At 42.3% G+C, this 19142-nt stretch overlaps 1 long non-coding RNA gene across 1 annotated transcript; it reads left to right on the top strand.

The window, feature by feature from the left end:
- Positions 1–11581: 11581 nt before the first annotated feature.
- LOC139074164 (uncharacterized) lies at positions 11582–12049 on the top strand. The gene is made up of 2 exons (XR_011523686.1): positions 11582–11696; positions 11984–12049. It is a non-coding gene; the product is annotated as an uncharacterized lncRNA (long non-coding RNA).
- Positions 12050–19142: the final 7093 nt, after the last annotated feature.

Raw genomic sequence — 19142 nt, 5'->3', positions numbered from 1 at the left:
GGAGGTCATTTAAATCTGGAACAGATCTCTCTGATTTTGTAATCCAACATCTCTTTTAGTGGTTCCAGGCATGAAAGAGAGAGGTGGTTCATTTAAAATCTATTGAGTCATTCAGAAATAATCTACCTGTAAAGAGCCTTCCCCATCTATCTCATCAAAGATCCAGCAACTCATGAGACTATCTGGTAAATGGTGGGTTGTAAAGGCACACCCAGCTACACCACTGTGTCAACAGACACAAAACCTCTCTTGCATAGTAGCTGCTGGACATCAAAACCTGGGGCAAAAAGGAAAGGCAGGGGATACGATGGGGAGATTTTGCTCTGATGTCCCTTTTCTGTGCCAAACATACAGCAGTGACAGATAAAATATTGAAACAGAGAATCCAAAATACCTAGATAAACTCAAAGATCAGATAAATACTTGGAGATTGAAAACATCAGGCAGAAAAGAGCAGAAAGGTAAAGCAGAGAGGATGGCAGCCTCAGGTGTGCTGTGTTCCGGTCCGGAAGTCAGGAGAAATGGCTGAGTTTGAATCCTATGGGACAAAGAGAACTAAAAATGTTCCACAGAAGGTCACTGCTGGAAGTGAGGGGCAGAACAGGTCATGAAAGGACGTTGGGAAAAAACAAACAACTATTACTGATCGCCGCCTGGGGAGATGGCATTTCATAAACTGAAAGACTGGGGAGGTGGGAAGACACGGATGAGCCTCCCAACCACCAGCTGGCATATTACCTCATTCTGCGTAACTCCAAAGCCACTATGGGGCAGGACAGTCTTAAAATGTCACTGTAAGAGTATGACTGATCCTGGGGTCAGGCGGAAGCAACTGCAAAACCACTGGCTAGGAAGGGGCGAGCCCAGAGTAAAGGAGAAAAAAATAAAAACAGAAACTTTCCAACAAAATAAAAAATTGGAATGTGAATCCATTCCGAATTCACACTTTGGAACAGACTGATAAAAACTTCAAAATAAGTACAGTGTGTGTGGTATGCTCAGAAAGATACAAAAAGGAATAACTTCCATTTTAAAAACGAGCAAGAAATAATTTATTTATTTATTTATTTTTGAGGAAGATGAGCCCTGAGCTAACATTTGCTGCCAATCCTCCTCTTTCTGCTGAGGAAGACTGGCCCTGAGCTCACATCCATGCCCATCTTCCTCTACTTTATATGTGGGACGCCTACCGCAGCGTGGCTTGCCATGTCCTCACCTGGGATCCGAATCAGCGAACCCCGGGCCACTGAAGCTGAACGTGGGCACTTAACCGCTGCGCCACTGGGCTGGCCCCAAGAGCAAGAAATTATTACAAAGCAATCAGAAAGAAAGCAGGAACAGGTGATATTAAAAAGAAACAATTCAAAATCTTCACGTCTTGGAAATAAAAGTCATTGAAATTTTATAAATTACTCTACACATGGAATAAACTTGACACTTGACAGGCTCAAAGAGAAAAATCAGTCAACTGAAAGAGGCAGAGGCCGCCCCGTGGTGGAGTGGTTAAGTTCGCATGCTCTGCTTCAGCCGCCCAGGGTTTGCTGGTTTGGATGCTGGGCACGGACATGGCACCGCTCATCAGGCCAGGTTGAGGTGGTGTCCCACATGCCACAACAGGAAGGACCCACAACTAAAGTGTACAACTATGTACTGGGGGCATTTGGGGAGAAAAATCAGGAAAAAAAAAGCAAGGCAAAGAGAAAGAAAAAAGGATGAGGAGGTTAATTGCATCTACCTTTTGGGAAAAATCAACAACACGCTCACATACTTGGATTTTCACAGTTCCTGTAAATGACTCTCTCCTCAGATCGCTGTTTATCCACTGGCTAGGCCATCGGATGTTCAGGGTCAGCATTTCAGTTCACCTCTCAGTGGATGCTTCTCGGGCCTCAGGACCACCAGCTTTTCCATAGAACAATCTCCGTTGGATTCACACCACAGTTTGCTGGACAAACTTAGGCTCGCAGGAGGCCTCAAGAAGTGCAGACACACAATGATGGAACCACTTGGGAGATCTGTGACACGTCTGATCAGATTCATCTTCTGTGTGGGTCTGACCAGACTGCTTCACCCACTACGGGGCGGGTCCTGTTGGTCTTTCTTTAATCTTGTTGCTTCAGCAGAATATCTAGAGCAGCCTATGAAATTTCCAAAATTCATCTCAGTGAGAGAAAAGTCTCCAAATATATGTGCGAAAAAATAAGGTAACTTCTAGCTCCTTCTTGCTCTTGGGTTCTTCCTCTTCTACCAGGACAAGCAAGGGAGGAGCATTTTGCATATTCTGGCTTCTTCCTGGGAGTTCAAGCGTGACAGCAGGCGTGAGTGCATGAATGAACCGTGTAATATAACCTATACATAAAGGATATCGAAGGTGAGTGCTCAGAAGTTATTTTTTACTAATAGAAATGTATGCTCGAAAAGTCTTAAGACCACTTCTGTAAACGTTCAGCTAACTCAGCGGTTGTGCGTTTCCTGGTTGGGTATGAATCACGGTATTCACTTAGCTCTTGTCCTGGTCTTTCTCGTTGCTCTTCCTCTAGCCCAACATACAGTGCGTGATTCCACACAGTGGAATCTCTTTCCGGAAGAACACGAGGGCTGCGCGGGCCTCTGGGCCTGTCATTAACTGGGTCTTCAGGCACTTTCCCTGTAACGCACATGTGCGGAGGAAAGAAAGGGTCTATTTGCTGACTGGCAACTTTTACATTTGCCACTTTTATCAGCCGATTCCAAAACTGTATCCAATAACTTTACTTCTTCCTCTTTCTTTTTGCTCTTATTCTGAAAATGAGTGCTTCCTGAAGCAATAAGATAGTAAGTCTGTAAGAGAGAATAACGCTCTCAGCTTTGATATATAATAGGAGTCTAATTCCGTTCACGTTTTTGCTCACTGCTCATCCCGGCAAAGGCTTAGCTACTAGATGACTAGATTCTTTAAAAGCCCCTGAGCTTTAGCTCCATCTGTCATGATAGTCAGTTTTGCTGTAAGGCCGACACACGTGTTCCTAAAAATCATTGCGCTATGCAACATCACGCCATATGAACCACAGAGCTTGTGGGCTGGTGACACCACTCAAAAACCTTGTGAGTGACATAAATATAAAGATAGGAATGGAATAAAAATGGCAGCACAGTTCTACACGTTAATTGTTTAGCAAATACATAAATAGTACAATAAATGGTACTTTACCTTGAAATATTTTGCTTGTAGAAGTGGGCATCCAAAGGGCTACAGCTTTTGATTTATTGTGAAATGGTGGAAAGAGGGTTATCTGAAATTGGAGGAAAAGTTGTGACATCAAGTATGATGGACAGGAGATGTTTGAGATGTGTGTGTGTGTGTTTTGTATATTCCTGAACATGGTGTGTGTGTGCTGGGTGCAGTTTTCTGCATTCACCTCATGGTTTTCACGAGTGAAATCACACGTAATCAAACTCAAAATTTGCATTATGCTTAAATTGTTTCCTGATACAGCAATTGCTATGGAACAAATCTGTATTTTAAAAACAAGCATTGTAGAAGAACTGACTGTATACATATATATATATATTTTTTTTTTTTTGGCAAGGAAGATCGGCCTTGAGCTAACTTTTGTTGCCAATCTTCCTCTTCTTGCTTGAGGAAGACTGTCGCTGAGCTAACATCTGTGACAATCTTCCTCCACTTTGTACGTGGGACGCCTCCACAGCATGGCTTGATGAGCGATGTGTAGGTCCTCGCCTGGGATTTGAACCCATAAACCTGGGCCACTGAAGTGGAGTGTGCGAACCTAACCATTATGATACCAGGCTGACCCCAGAACTGACTATATTTTAAATATTGAAATGATTCCAGAATTTTCCTTAATATCTTGACATATTGAGTCAATGCACCCAAAAAGAGAATTTCTTGAACAAATCATGTGACATTATCTAGGACTTTAAGACACTAAAATAAAAACGTGATTACAGAACTTTAATGGACACCAAAAAAAGAAGTTCTGAATGGTGATTTAGGAATTCCTCATGAATTTCCCAGATTTTGTGCTCACATTAAAAAGAAAATCATGACTAGCTTTATGTTGGAGAACAAAGAAGAAAGAGATAAGAACTTAGACTGCTATATTTTAGGATGAAATAAAACTTCAAAACTTACCATGAGATTAGCGGCTATTTATTCATTGGAATAAACAGGTTTAGTAATTAGACTGGGAAGACAATATACTGTTAGAAACATGGTTATAGGTTAATGTATGTGTATATATACTTTTTTGCGCTAAAAGGTTATTTTTAAGTTCATTAAACTAAATACTATAATTTTAGTTTTGGCAAATATGTTTCTGATTTTATAGAAAGTTTGCATTCTCATGACTATACATTAAAAAATAGCCCCTTTCCCTCTGACTTATTCAACTTTGCCGGCATCTGAGAACATAGTGAGAACATAGGGCGGGAAAATCTTAGAGGATTTCTCACATTCAATACCATTTTAGAATTTCCGTCCACCGTACGTTATGTGATGATACCTAAGTGAGTTAATCTTCGGATATGCAGTGAGGGATGAGTCTTGGCTGAGAGCTTCTGCAAATACTTCATGGGATTTCTCTCCAGTAAAAATCTCCTGAGGTCGAAGTGGGCCTGAGTGATCACGTCGGTGTTTGTATATTAATTAATTAATAATCGTAAGATTTCTCTTTACTATGAATTTTTTATTGTTTAGAAAGATGTGTACTTTGGTGAAAAGATTTCCTCACAGCTTTTACATTGGTAAGATCTTTTTGTGGTACACTTGTCGATCTAGTCTTTAGGAAGATATCTACTTTGACAGCTGTGCCACATTCAGGACGTCTAAAGGGTTTTCCTCCCATTATAGGACTCCTCTGACAGCAATAAGGGATGAGCTATGATTTAAGGATTTTCACAGCTATTACGTTTATAGGGTCCCTCTCTGGTGCGAGCACTCCAATGTAGAATAAATTCAATGCTGTAAGTGAAGATTTTCTCACATATAATGCATTCGTAAGATTTTCTCCAGTAGAAATCTTCTAATGTTCAAAAAAATTTTGTAATCATGGAAAGACACTCTACATTCATGAGATTCAGTGTTTTTCCCCAGTTTGGATACTCTGATGGGAAGTGAGAAATGAGCTTTTACTGGACACCACCCACATTCAGTATACAGAGAGCCTCTCTCCGTAGGAATTCTCTGAGTCTGTGTAAGGGATGATTGGGGACCGAGGCGTTCCCACAAGTCTTACACTTGTTTTGGAATCATGTATTCCAGTATGAATTCTCTGACGATGTATGAAAGATGGCCTTTGACTGAAAGCATTCTCTCATTCCTTACATTCAAAGGGTTCCTTGCCTGTCTGAAGTCTGAGATGTAGAATAAGATGGGTATTCTGCTTGAAATATTTCTGCATATTTTGCACTGAAAGGATTTCTCTCCCGGGTGGATTTCTTGATGTTGAATAAAATACAAATACAAACAAGTGGGTTCCACATTCATTACAATCATAGGATTTGATAATTTGCCAAAACGGCTCACAGAACTCAGGGAAACATTTACTTATGTTTACCAGTTTATTATAAAGGATACAACTCAGGAACAGCCAAACGGAGGATGCATGGCGCAAGATATGGTGGAGGAGCACGGAGCTTCTATGCTCTCTCTGGTGTGCCATCCTGCCAGATCTCAATATGTTCACTAATCGGAAGGATCTCTGAACCCCTGCTGTTCAGAGTTTTTATGGAGGTTTCATTAACTGTGAGATAGAAAATATGTGTATTGGTCTTTGCCTCTGATTTCTGGCATAGAGCTCCTAAAACTCTTGTAATTTCCTAAGTGATAAGAGCACTAGGAGCATCTCTTGTTCTACTTTTGCCTTTGACACCATTCCTCACACAGGGCCCCTAAAACTCTTGTAAATTCCTAAGTGATAGGAGCACTAGGAGCATCTTTTGTCCTGTTGAGGTGACTCAAGGTGGGTTCCTGGATGGGGGTTGGCCACCAGAAAGACCAAGCCATGATTAGAAGCTTGGGATTTCCAGCCCCATCCCCCATCCTCCAGAGAGGGTAGAGGGGCTGAAAATGGAGTAAATAATTAATCATGCCTACTTGAGGAAGCCTCCATAAAATTCCAATAATAAGTGGTTCGGAGAGCTTCCAGGTGGTGAAAACATCTACACCGGGAGGGTGGCGCACCGCAACTCTGTGGGGCCAGAAGCTCCAATGCTCAGGACTCTCTCAGACCTCACCCTATGTATCTCTTCATCTGGCTGTTCATCTGTATCCCTTATCATCTCCTTTAATAAACTGACAAGTGTAAGTAAGTGTTTCCTTGAGTTCTGTGAGCTGCTCTAGCAAATTAATTGAACCTGAGGAGGGGGTCAGTGGCATCTCCCATCTATGGCCAGTGGGTCAGAAGCACAGGTGATAACCTAGGCTTGCGAACAGCATCTGAAGTAGGCGGCAGTCTTGTGGGACCGAACCCTTAACCTGTGAGATCTGATGCTGTCTCCAGGTGGATAGTGTCAGAATTGAGTTAAATTGTAGGACACCAGCTAGTGTCACAGAGAATTGCTTGATGTGGGGAAAAACCTCCACTTGGACATTTGGTGACCAGAAATGAGGTGTTTTGTGTGAGTAGTAAGGGAGACTCACAGGAAAGAAAGATATAGCAGGAAGAACGGGGTTTTTTCCTACGTGGGAGGTGTAAAACGGAGTTTTTCCGTTTACAATTACATAAGCATGACTGATTAAATCACTGACTCCAGCTCCTCTCCCCTCCCCAGAGGTCCTAGGGGATAGGGATGAAAAGTCCAACCCTCTAATCACACGGTTGGTTCCCCTGGCAACCAGCCCCCCAACCTTAGGGGCTTTCCAAAAGTCACTCAATTAACATAAGCTCAGGTGTTGTTATGAATAACAAAAGATGCTGTTTTCACCCTTATGGTTCACAATCCCCAAATATTATAACAATGATGTTCCTGTTTCTCTTATCACTTAGGAAATTATACAGGTTTTAGGAGCTCTGGCCAGGAGCTGAGGACAAAGCTCAAAATATATATTTCTTATTATATCCTAATATCACAGACATTGTCTGTATTTAAATTTATATTGTTGCATCTGGCCAACAGCCCAGCCAAAGCAACAACATTCTGCTGACACAGGGCCACTGTGGATGGATCCATTGCCACAGCACAGGAATGGCCATGAGGTCTTAGAGACGTGGGAAGGTGCTGCATTCCAGGGTTGGACTTTTCTGCTGTAGGCAATATTCACAAACCCTGGAAATGATAATAAATTAAATTTCCAAATCATTAATCAAATTAATTATATTCCCTACCCTCTTTTACAGTTGAGCAGCAGCAAGCATCAGAGCTGTCAAATCTTTACCCGCTCAATGTAAAAGACAAACAAAGCCGCTCCTTTGAACATTGCTGATTTTTACTTTTACTTTTTAAAGTTGTCAGAGACATTTTCCTAGAATGCCCTATACTTGGTAAAAAGATTTTCAGACGTAAAGATATACTTTTCTCTTAGATGAGGAGTGATTGCTTAAACAATGATTCCACCCTACTTGAATTCTCCTGGACAGAACCATTTTCAAAGTACAGAAATTGCATTTTGAACATTCTCTTCATTTTCTTTTAAGTTTAGATCTCTGATATGTAAAAAATTGCAAATATCTACATTCATTGCACATCATAAATACATTGTTACTCCTCAAACTCTCCATTGCTCTGATCCTCATAAGAAAAATACATAGAAAATAGGAGAGCAGGATTAGAAGGTTTAACCAAAGTTCAATATGAAAATAATTTGCTTTATTTTCCTTTAAACAACATGGATACAGCTTCATGCTCACCGTGTTATTCTTCCCTACAAACCTGCTGGTCACCCCGCCTCCCGCCTCATTTACTGAAGAGTTTTGCTTACAAACTCCCTCTCAACCCCGAGTCTTAGCTTCATGCTCAGTGAAGTCAGTACCCACATGATGATCAACCCTACCCGGACCGGTTGCTCTCTGAGCATCTTGTCGCCACTCACCTCAGCCCTCACACTGAGGCATGCATCCACAGACCCGGCCATCACCAGAAACTCTACCACCTCTGGAAGATCTATTTCAGAACCGCATTCTCTCACCACCATGCATGTACATCAGCTGACTTACTCAAGCACTCACAATGCTCAAATCCTTTTACCTTTGAGAGAGCTCCATCCATTGACCTCACCCATTATCACCGTCCCTCAGTCCCCACCCCATCAAAGTTGGTCACACAGTTCCTTACTATTCTTACTTTCTTGCAATGCCTCCAACTTCCTCACAAAAGTCTTATTTACCTCACAAAACTCAAATTTTAGATGAGTTCAAGTGGCTTCCTTCTCCAGGCCTACATTCAAACTGCTGCTTGTTTCAAAGAAAACTTACACAGTCATGATAACTTGCCTCACTTTACATTCATTACTAAAAAGACTCAAACCAACATGCCTGGAAATACTCCCCTTTTCCTCTAGTTGGCATCCTTCCCCTCTATCAGAGACATATTTCCAAGACTTATTTTCTTAAATAATAATAGCTGGAATAGCTTCTGGCCAGATGTAGAGATTGCAACAGACCAGTGCCCCCACTGCAGCAAGTAGAAAAGAGGAATAAACTTTAAAAATGACATTTGTAAGGACACCTGGGTGAGGTGTGGATGCAAAGAAGTCCAAAGGAATTGAATTCAAGAGAGCAAGCAGCTGTTCCTGGTTGCGCAGGGGCTGGCTTTCCTCCCTGGGGACGTCCACTGCGCCCGGGCCCAGGCAGGAGGAGGACCTGCTCCTGTGGTGGGGTGGAGGGGCTCTGCTCCTGGGAGGAGACTTCAGTGGAGGGGTTTTTTTGTTGTGTTTTTTTAAAGTCTCTGTAAAGTATCTGCAAAGTATGCTACTGAAATCTGTAGAAACTGCAAATTCAGAGCTAATTCTCCCGACTTTTGCTGCATATGGGGCAGTGGTGGTAGCGTGATGGGCTGGAGGCTGGGCACGACACAAGTGGAGAAGAAAGATGAGAGGGACCTGTGATCAGCACAGTCACACTGCAGAGAAAGTCAGTCACCTTTGGACACCTGCCTTCTCAATCCTGCTATCAAACAGTATACTGCCGGGAAACTTTTCACCATTAAAGAATGGATTCACATTTCTGACCTGACTCTCCTTTGATTCATAAGATACCTCTCCTGCAGCCCCTAGAAGGTAGTTCTCTGGAGGGCTTTTTTTCAACTCTGAGTAAGTAGGGGGCAGCAATGGTCCAAGGCCTCAGGCTACCTCTTCAATCTTGATTGCAACCAATACACTGCTTAGAAGTGCGTCACTACCCTTTAAGGAAGAACTCTTCCCGATCCCACTCTTCCTTGCTGAGAGGGGATGCTTCAACCACCTTTGCACTCTTCACAGGGGAGGAGGGAGCAGTGTTCGAGGCATTGCGCAACCCCAGGTAACCCTGGATACTCTTCCCATCTCACGATCCCTAACTATTCATATCTAAAACCCTATTGTGCCATATAAAGTGACATCACAAGTTCCAGGGATTGGGACCTGGAGATCTTTGGGGGCCCTTAGCTAGTCTACCACACTGTCTATCGAGTTGGTGTTATAACATTCAGAGAGGAAGTATTCCAAGTCACTTTAAAACACATTAATTTGAAAAAAAAAAACCCAAATACACAGGTTAATTTGACTGTACATCCATAGTAGGGTATAATCTAAGGACAGAAATAATTTTTTAAGAAATCTTAAACTTTTCAATAATAGTGTTTGTGATTGTGTTGCGGTTGTTCTGGGACTTGTTTATATATTGTCTGATAAACCAAATTAGTCCTTCTATTGGTATAATTGAGAATTTGGATTTTCAACACAGGAGAGTAGAGATACAGATGGTAGGATTGATGAGTGAAGTCAAAATCCTGCTGTCCTAAGTTTGAATTGGAAGTATCAGCTTGAACTCTCTCCCTATGTATTTGGAAAAGGCCTAGAAACAATACTCTTCACTAATGATGAACACCCATGGCACCTAGATTGTGGTCTCTAAATACCAGTTCCCACTAAAAGGAACCAGGGCTCCTTGAAGAAACAGTTAAAACCAGATCCGGGGCAGGAATTATGCAAGATGAACCCAGTACACCTTATTTCAGAAAGCAAGTAAGTATCAAAGATAACCAGTTATGCTAAAAGGTCCAGGAACCAAGCTAAAAAGACTTCCACAGATCAAAGATAGGATAATTTGAGCATCAATAAAAACAATAACTGCAGTGAATGTGAAACACACTAAGTAGTTTAAATACATGAATTCATAATAACACTTAAAAAGCAAGCAAGCAAACAAATGACTAAATAAAAACCTCATTGGTCACTTTTGGAGAATCCTAGGGAATAAACTTATTTTGAAGGCTGTTAAAGAAAAGAACAAATCATGCTTTGATCACTTTGCCCTTTAAACTGTACCCCAGGGTACCCAAATAGTTGGTGAGGGAGAAATTTATCTTTATAGGAATAATCCAATTTATAAATGAAGAAGGAATTACAGATTTAGAATATCACTATTTTGCAACCCCTAGTGAATTAATGGATCTATATAATGATCATCGACTGCTTACATCAGAAAAAAAAAGAAATCCGGACATTATGTGCCTTCTGATGGAAGAACACAAACCTATGTAGAATTTTGGCCAAAAAACTGAACTTCAATTGGATCAAGCCTCTTGTGCTAGTAGTTTATAGGAAATATGTGGGGCAGAAGAAAGTGGAAAATATCACCCCAGTTAATCGGCAAAGTCTGGATTGTGGGAAACTCTACAGGACAGAAGACCCAGTTTCTCTAAGAAATATATTGAAAGAAAGAAAAGAGAAACGTCAGTGGAACTTATAGATTGAAAAAGAGACTTAAGTGACATACCAATTAACTTCAAAGTGTAGAACTTATTTGGATCCTGACTCAGACTGTAAAAAAAAAAAAAGCTCAAAAAATTTACAGCCATGGGTGAAATCTAAACCCTCACTTGATATTTTATAATATTCAGGAACTATTTTTTTTTAAATGCAATAAAGATATGTCACTATCTTTAAAAAGAATCTCCATCTTTAGAAATTCACACAGGTGAAATAACATGACGCTGAGATTGCTTCAAAATACCGGGGCGGTGTGTGTAGGCGGTGAAAGTGTGGCGGGCTACAGACTGGAAACGAGACGGATGACTGTGGAAGCAGGTCGACAGGTACAGGAGGGTTCAGCTGGAGGCCAACGAGGCGGCTGCTGCAACCGTCTTGGAGGGAGACGGCGGTAACTGCTATAATGAGGGCCAACGCGGTTACCTGAAGAAGCCCTGTCAACAGTCCCTCCGTCCCTGAAAGCTGAGCTCCCTAAAGCACCTGTTGGCGACGTCAGGGAGCGCACCTGGGGTGGCGCGCGCACACCCCCTGGACCGCCCCCTCTCGTCCCGCCCGCGAGGGAGCACGACGACGGAGAGGCGCGCCCGCGCCGCGGGGCTGCGGACCACACTTCCCAGGAGCGCTGGCGCGCTCGGCCCCGCCCCGCGTCCTAGAATCCCTTTCAAGCCGGAAGCCGGACGTGTGCCTGGGTTTCCGTCTGGGCCGCAGGGCTGTCCGTCACGAAGGTTTCCGGATCATGGTTGGGCCATTTTGAACGAATTCTAGGTCCGAGCCCCTCCTGCAGGAGGTGAGCGGAGTCCCTGCCCCGTCGCTTCCCATTCAGCCGCGCGGCGGGCCGCCCTGCTTAGGGTGGGTGGGCTTGCAGCCTCTGGAGGTTGGGAGAAAGTTGGGCATCGATGGGGAGTGCGGTTCCAAAGAGTTTCAGAGTTGAGAGTGAAAAGGGGACTGACTGTTTAGAAGTAACTCGACCTGCAGTGTTGGTTCGGCCAGCGACTGAAGTTAGAGAAGGGGCTGCCTCAGCTACAGGGTGTGTTAGGAACAAAGCGCTAACTTGAACCCGTTTCCTTTCGCAAGACTGGAAAACGAGTGCACGAACACTGGCGCTCCAGAAAGAGAGGGCCTCTCTTGAGCCCGCCCAGATAACCCCTCACCCCACGTTCCCACCGAGCGCCCGCCTCCGCCCTGAGTTAGGGTGGAGGGTCTACGGGCGCAGGCGGGGAAGGTCGGCAGAGGCGTCACCGCTCGTCCGGGCTTCTCTCGGCCGCTGATCGCTCGCTTCAACACACTGTCCACCGTGCTTTGCTCCTTAACCCGGGCTTCTGGCCGGGTGCCTCTATACCCCTTTACGTCCGTTTCCTGACGCTCTCACTCCCCTCCCCCACATCCTGTAAGTGTTGCTCGTTTTATTACTTTGCCTGGTGTTTGGCTTAACCAATAAAGCCCCACTCCATTGTGTAGAAGCAATTGGCTCAATATTCTATAAAGGGTCAGATAGTAAATATTTATCGTTCACACCTTTGCAGTTGTAGCAGGAAAGCAGCCATAGACAACACTTAAAGGAATGACTGTGACTGTGTTCCAATAAAACTTTATTGACCCTGAAATTTGAACTTCATGTGTCAGGAAATATTCTTCTTATTATTTTTCAACCACTTAAATCTAATGTATTATACTCTAGTTGAAAATATGATGCTCAGAATTAATATAGTACTCCAGGTGTAGTTTTTAATCAATGTACAGTGGAATGGGATCATTACTTTTCAACTTCTGGATATAGATCTTATTTTGGTATGACCTAAGATTTTTCTTCCGGAAGAGACCTCTACTTTGTAGGCTTGAAATAGGCAACTTCAGGGGCTGACCCTGTGGCCCAGTGGTTAAGTCTGCACACTCTGCTTGGGTGGCCCAGGTTTCACAGTTTGGATCCTGGGTGCGGACATGGCACCATTCATCAAACCACGCTGAGGTGGTGTCCCACACAGCACAACCAGAAGGACCTATAACTAGAATATACAACTATGTACTGGGGGGCTTTGGGACGAAGGGAAAAAAAGAAAAGAAGATTGGCCACAGATGTTAGCTCACGTGCCAGTCTTAAAAAAAAAAAGAAATAGGCAACTTCATTTTGCCTCTTATCTTCTGTATCTATAAGCCACAACAGCTCCCAAGTTCTCGGTGGGAGATTTCCAGTCTTCTAACACTAAAAAAAAACTCTATTGGGAGAGGCAATGTGCCATGGGCCCTGAGCATCCCTACATGTTCATGCTGGGGATGGCAAGAATACAAGGTCTTAACTGTTCTTTACCTGGGTAATTTCTCAAGGTTGTATGACAGCAAGCAAATACAGAGGCAGCATCTACCCAGGACACAGAGCATGCCTGCTACCAATTCACTATAAAAGCAGTGACTCTCCCAAGCTGAGTGCTGCTTTCCTGTAATGCAGCCCACTGTTTATGCTGGAATCCATCTAGGCCCATCTGTGTCACTTTCTTGCAACTTGTGGGGGGGGGGGGACCATGGGTAATCGGCTCAAATGTGAAGTCTGGCTACTGCTTTGGCCGTGTAATAAAGTGATATTTGCCGTGTAATAAAGGCCCAGGAATCTCATGTCTTCTGCCAGTATCTATGCAATAATAACAGGCTAGTTTATTAGCTAGTAAGTTGGGTAAAATCCTAGCCCTTTCACAGTTCTGGACAGACATGTAAAATAATTTTACATGACAGGGCTGGCCCCGTGGCCGAGTGGTTAAGTTCGCAAACTCTGCTTCGGCAGCCCAGGGTTTGGCTGGTTCGGATCCTGGGTGTGGACATGGCACTGCTTGTCAGGTCACGCTGAGTAGCATCCCACATGCCACAACTAGAAGGACCCACAACTAAAATATACAACTATGTACTGAGGGGATTTGGGGAGAAAAAGCAGGAAAAAAAAAGAAGACTGGCAACAGTTGTTAGCTCAGGTGCCAATCTTAAAAAATTTTTTTTACATGCGAATACAATCTTGATTATTGTGCAAAAGTTCCTGCAGAGATGCATTGATCAAACATTTACCGAGGGCGTACTATGTGCCAGGCGCTCTGCTTGGTATAGGAGATACAGAAATGAATGACAGTGTCTCTCCCTGTAGGAACACATTATCCAGTAGGAGAGAAAGTCATCCCTGAGTCCTGTCTCACTTCCCAGTCCAATTCATTAGCAAGTCCTATAGACTCTACTTTCAAGACATATCCAGCGTTGTGGGGCTGGCCTGGTGGTGTAGTGGTTAGGTTTGGCATGCTCTGCTTCAGCGGCCAGGGTTCACAGGTTTGGATTCCAGGCACGGACCTACATCACTCATCAAACTAGGCTGTGGCAGCGACCTGCATACAAAATAGAGGAAAGACTGGCACAGATGTCAGCTCAGGGTTAATTTTCCTCTCTCACACACACACACACACGCAATCTCTCTCTCTCCAGTGTTGAGTCACTTCTCACTACCTCTACTGTGACCACCACTATTTCTCATCTGAATCATGGTGATAGCTCCCTAACTGGTCTCTCTGCTTCTGCCCTCGCTCCACTTTAGAACATGAGAACCAGCTGGGGAACTGAAGAGAGACTGATGTCCAAGCCCCAGCCCAAATCAAATAAACCAGTATTCCTGGAAGCAGGGCCTTGGCATTGGTGATTTTAAAGCTCCCCAAGTCATTCTATGTGTGGCTAAGAGTGAGATCCATTTGCTGCTGACAATGAGAAGATACTGAAGCAAACTGAGACCTGGTCCAATGCTGGGCCTTTGTATGGCTATGCACTACTCAAGCTGTACAGCTGTACATGGTGGTCCTAGTTAGATGTTCTCAGATGACCCTGGCAATAGTGTGGAAGATACACTGAAAGGGCTGAGGTCAGGGGCAGGGTGAACGCTAACCTGGGTATGAAATAATCTAAATGAGAGCCAATTAAAAGCCTGAAATGAGGTAGCGGCAGGGGGATAGAGAAGAGAATGAACTGGAATATACAGGAGGTAACACCAGTAGGACTAAAATAACTAGTGGTAAAGAGGGTGGCTCCTGGCTTCCCTGTCAAAGTTACGGTGAATTAAAAAAGAGGTTTTGGGGTGAAAACAATTTAGTTTTAGATTAAACCACTAAAGGTACCTGTGAGATAGTTCCAGGTGATCAATGACTACATGGTTCTGAAATGTGGGAAAGATCTGGGTGGGAGACCAAGCGGGGGAGTGCATTCTTTGTTGGGCTATTCTCATTTAAAGATTTGAATTTAAGAAACTCTATGGGAGGGGAGACAAAACAAAACTTTCAATGCTCTAATCTCATCAAAATACGTAATTTTATAAAATTGTAGGTACATACTTTTTGTGCTCTGAATTTTCATTTAACATTATTTTCCAGGAATAACTCAACTAAGTGCTGGAGCCATGGGTTCCAATCCTTATTCTGTCACTGTATGACAATATGACCTCAGGAAAGCCACTTCAGCATCATGGGCATCACTTTCCCCATCCACACACAGGACTCAATGTTGCTTACAAGCTTACACACATATTTATATGTATCACTATAGTGCACATGCTTGCCATTTTTAATGGCTTATAGTTTCTAAGGGGCTAATGATTATAGAGAAATATAGAGTCCTGAGGAGAATAAGAGAAATAGAAGACTAAGTATATTTACAGGCACATACAAGTAAATTGATACCAGAAGATATAGTCAAAGAATGAAATCTAATAGTCTCAAAGTTTTAAGCACCAAATAAAAGCTTAGCAAGAACAACTAGTACTTAGATTCACATGAAACAGACCCTTAGAATTCAAATTTAGATCAGAAATTTGCCTTAAGGAATGTGATGGGAAAGGAGTGTGATTAGCTTATAAATACAGTAAATTATCAAGATATGCAATGGTTAAAACACAATATAGCAGGTATCATGCATTTAGTCACTGTCTTAACTGCTCTCTACTTAACCTGCTTGCCAGGTTACCCAAGAAGCTTCCTCACTCTGTAAAAGCTGCTCATGGCCTTGGCACAAGACCTCTTGTGGTTAAGTTTGCTGCTTTCTTCTATCACACATAACACTTCTGTTCTCTTCAGTTTAGTTGCAGGCTTAACAAGACTCAGTTGTTTGCTCCTAAAATAGTTTGTCCCAGCATGTGATTATATTTCCCAATACACAATGAGATACTATGTAACTGATGAAATGAGTGCAAACAGTAGTCTTTATGGAAACTAAGTTGAATTGTTGTAGAGTCAAAGGCTACTTGCTAATGACACCCCAGCAGCATTGAGCATGCCTAGTGCCCAGATCTTGGTTTCTAAATAGTTACCTATTAAAAACAGCCAGGGATTCCTGGAGAAATGGCTCACTCCATATCTGTAGCATTGAAAGTGCAAGGTGAACCTGAGCTGTCTTGTATTAGAAGGCAAGTTAAGTGCCCAAAGACTAGAGAGGGAATGTCAAAAGACATTAAGAGCTACTTGAATGGTTCCAACTGGCCAAATTTGGTATACTTGAGCATCAGAAACAATAATCATAAATTGACTGTAACACATGGAATCATTTGTCATCACTGCCAACTCCTTACTCTGAAAACTGATAATTAAAGGAAAAGAACCGAGCATGACCCTGGCTCTAGTGGATTCCCAGTTGATGAAAGAAAGCTCCTCTGTACAGAAGAATGCTAGTCAGTAAATGCAGAAAGTGACAAAACTAGAAAAATCACCATTTTGCAAATCTTGATGAAGTAACTGATTCAGGCAAGGATCATCATCATTGGAGACCAAAACCACCAGATGAAAGGTTGTTGGTAAACAGGCTGTCCATATGCTGCCAGTGTCAGTCCACAGATTATTTAATTGCAACAAGAAAAACATAGCTTTACGTTAAGAAGATGCGGTGGTTACCACCTCAGCTGAGTGATCAAATCTGCATCAGTGACAGTGCGTCAAGTGGATATTAATGAGACTTTGGATGTGATGCAATATGAAATATATCTGTGAACTGTTAACGGAAACATGTTTAACCTGCCCCCCCCACCGTGGCCGACTGGTTAACTTTGCATGCTCCGTTTCGGCAGCCTAGGATTTGCTGGTTGGGATCTTGGGCGCGGACCTACACACTGCCTATCAGGCCATGCTGTGGTGGCATCCCACATAGAAGAAGCAGAATGACCTGCAGCTAGGATATACAACTATGTACCGGGGCTTTGGGGAGGAAGAAAAAAAAAAGGAAGATTGGCAACAGATGTTAGTTCAGGGTCAGTCTTCCTCACCAAAAAAAAAGGCATACTTAAAAAAAAAAGTTTAACCTGAATTCATCAAGCCTTTGGCCCTAACTGCTAATTTATAGAAACTACAGGAACAAGATAAACAAACGACATGTAAACAAGCAGTTAAATCCTGGATGTGAGACATTCTACAACTGACGTGTGCTCTATTTAAAAAAAAAAAAAAGTCCTGGAAAAAAATCAAAGGTGGGAGACTGTCTAGACAGATGAAACAGACATAATAATCAAATATAACGTGTGAAACTTGACTAGATCAACAGGGAAAACTTCGACAAGGACTAAGCATTAGCTATCAGGGAATTACTTTCATTTCTGAGGTGTGTAACAGTAGCGTGGCTGTGTAAAAGCCTGTCTTTTTTTTTATGAGATGCGTGCTTCAGTTTTTAGGGGTTAAATGTCCTGTCTGTAAGTTACTTTCCAATTGTTCACTAAAAAATATGCCAAAATGTTAATTTTTGATCTGGATGGTGGATATACAGTTTGTTTTATTATTTAACTTTTCTATTTGAACATTTTCATAATCAAAAGTTGTGGAAAATAAGACTTTTCTAAAAAGCGAATTACATGTGGGTTAGACAACTATAAAAGTGGGAAAAATAGACAAAGATCTAGGATTCTCACTATCATTATTATCCCATTATTTTATAGGGCATCAGTTGCCTCAGTGGAAGACTTTATAAAATGCATTATTTACATAAAACACACCAAGGCAGGAAATACAAATGAATGCAAAGAAAGGTGCTATGGACGCTGAATACTCCACACATTCACTCCAGGAGAAAAACGTGTGGTGTAAGCTGTGAAGTAGCATTATAAAAACTGCATCTTAACTACAACGGTTATTTTTTAACATTACTACGGCATAAGCATAATCTGAGTGTTATGCAATCTGGAGACAATCTACACTTTGTGATGATTCCACGACATCAAGGTTAACTAATGTGAGGATGACAGAAAGCAACTTCTTGAAGAAAAGACTCAACAAGAAAGCCTTTAAGATGCTAGCACCCAGGTCTTCCCTTCAGCACCTGTTTGTAGGATGTTTATAAAAACAGTAACGTCCCAATGAAGCTGCATGGTCAACATGTGCTTAAACTGATATTCACAGCACCAGGATTTCTATCAATTTTTCCTCACCTAGCTCAGGAAAACTCCCTGTGCAAAGATGTCCCATGATCTCTTTAGGAATATCCGCATTGTTAAGATTTGGGGATTCTGCTTTTTCATTTTTAAGTTCCTATTACCCAGTAAATCACCAATATTTATATTTCTTTATGTATGCACAAAAAAGTATTTTAAATTCTACCAATTTCACTCCATATGTTAATTTTACGTTGTTACTCAACTCTACTTATTTATTCATTAATTCAACCAACACACATTGACCACCATTCGCAAGGCACTGAAGAAACAAAAGATAAAATCTCAGCTCTCAGTATATGGTCTTATATTCTGATAGTGGAATGCTGTGGATATTAAATACAATACAGGAGTGCCCCCTTATCCATGTGGGACGTGTTCAAGGCCCTCAGTGGATGCCTGAAACTGTGGATAGTACTGAAACCTATATGTACTACTTTTTTCCTATACATACCTACTATGATAAAGGTTACAATTAGGGTACTATAAAAGTTTAACAATAAAATAGAACACATACTATAATGAAAGTTATGTGAATGTGGTCCTTCTCTAAAGATTTGATTGTACTGTACTCACCCTTCTTGTGATGATGTGAGATGACACAATGCTTATGTGATGAGATGAAGAGAGGTGAATGACGTAGGCATTGTGACATAGCGGTAGGCTACTACTGACCTTCTGATATGTCAGGAGGAGGATCATCGGGCCATGACCATGTCGATGGTTGGGGATCCAGCAAATGGGATGATTCATATTCCGAGTGGGACACAGTAGGACGGCAACACGGTTTCATCACGCTACTCAGACAGTGCGCAA

This window comes from Equus przewalskii, chromosome 10, assembly GCF_037783145.1.
Source record: "Equus przewalskii isolate Varuska chromosome 10, EquPr2, whole genome shotgun sequence".
Taxonomy (NCBI): domain Eukaryota; kingdom Metazoa; phylum Chordata; class Mammalia; order Perissodactyla; family Equidae; genus Equus; species Equus przewalskii.
Note: the sequence above shows the minus strand (reverse complement) of the source record. Positions and strands in the feature narration are given on the sequence as shown.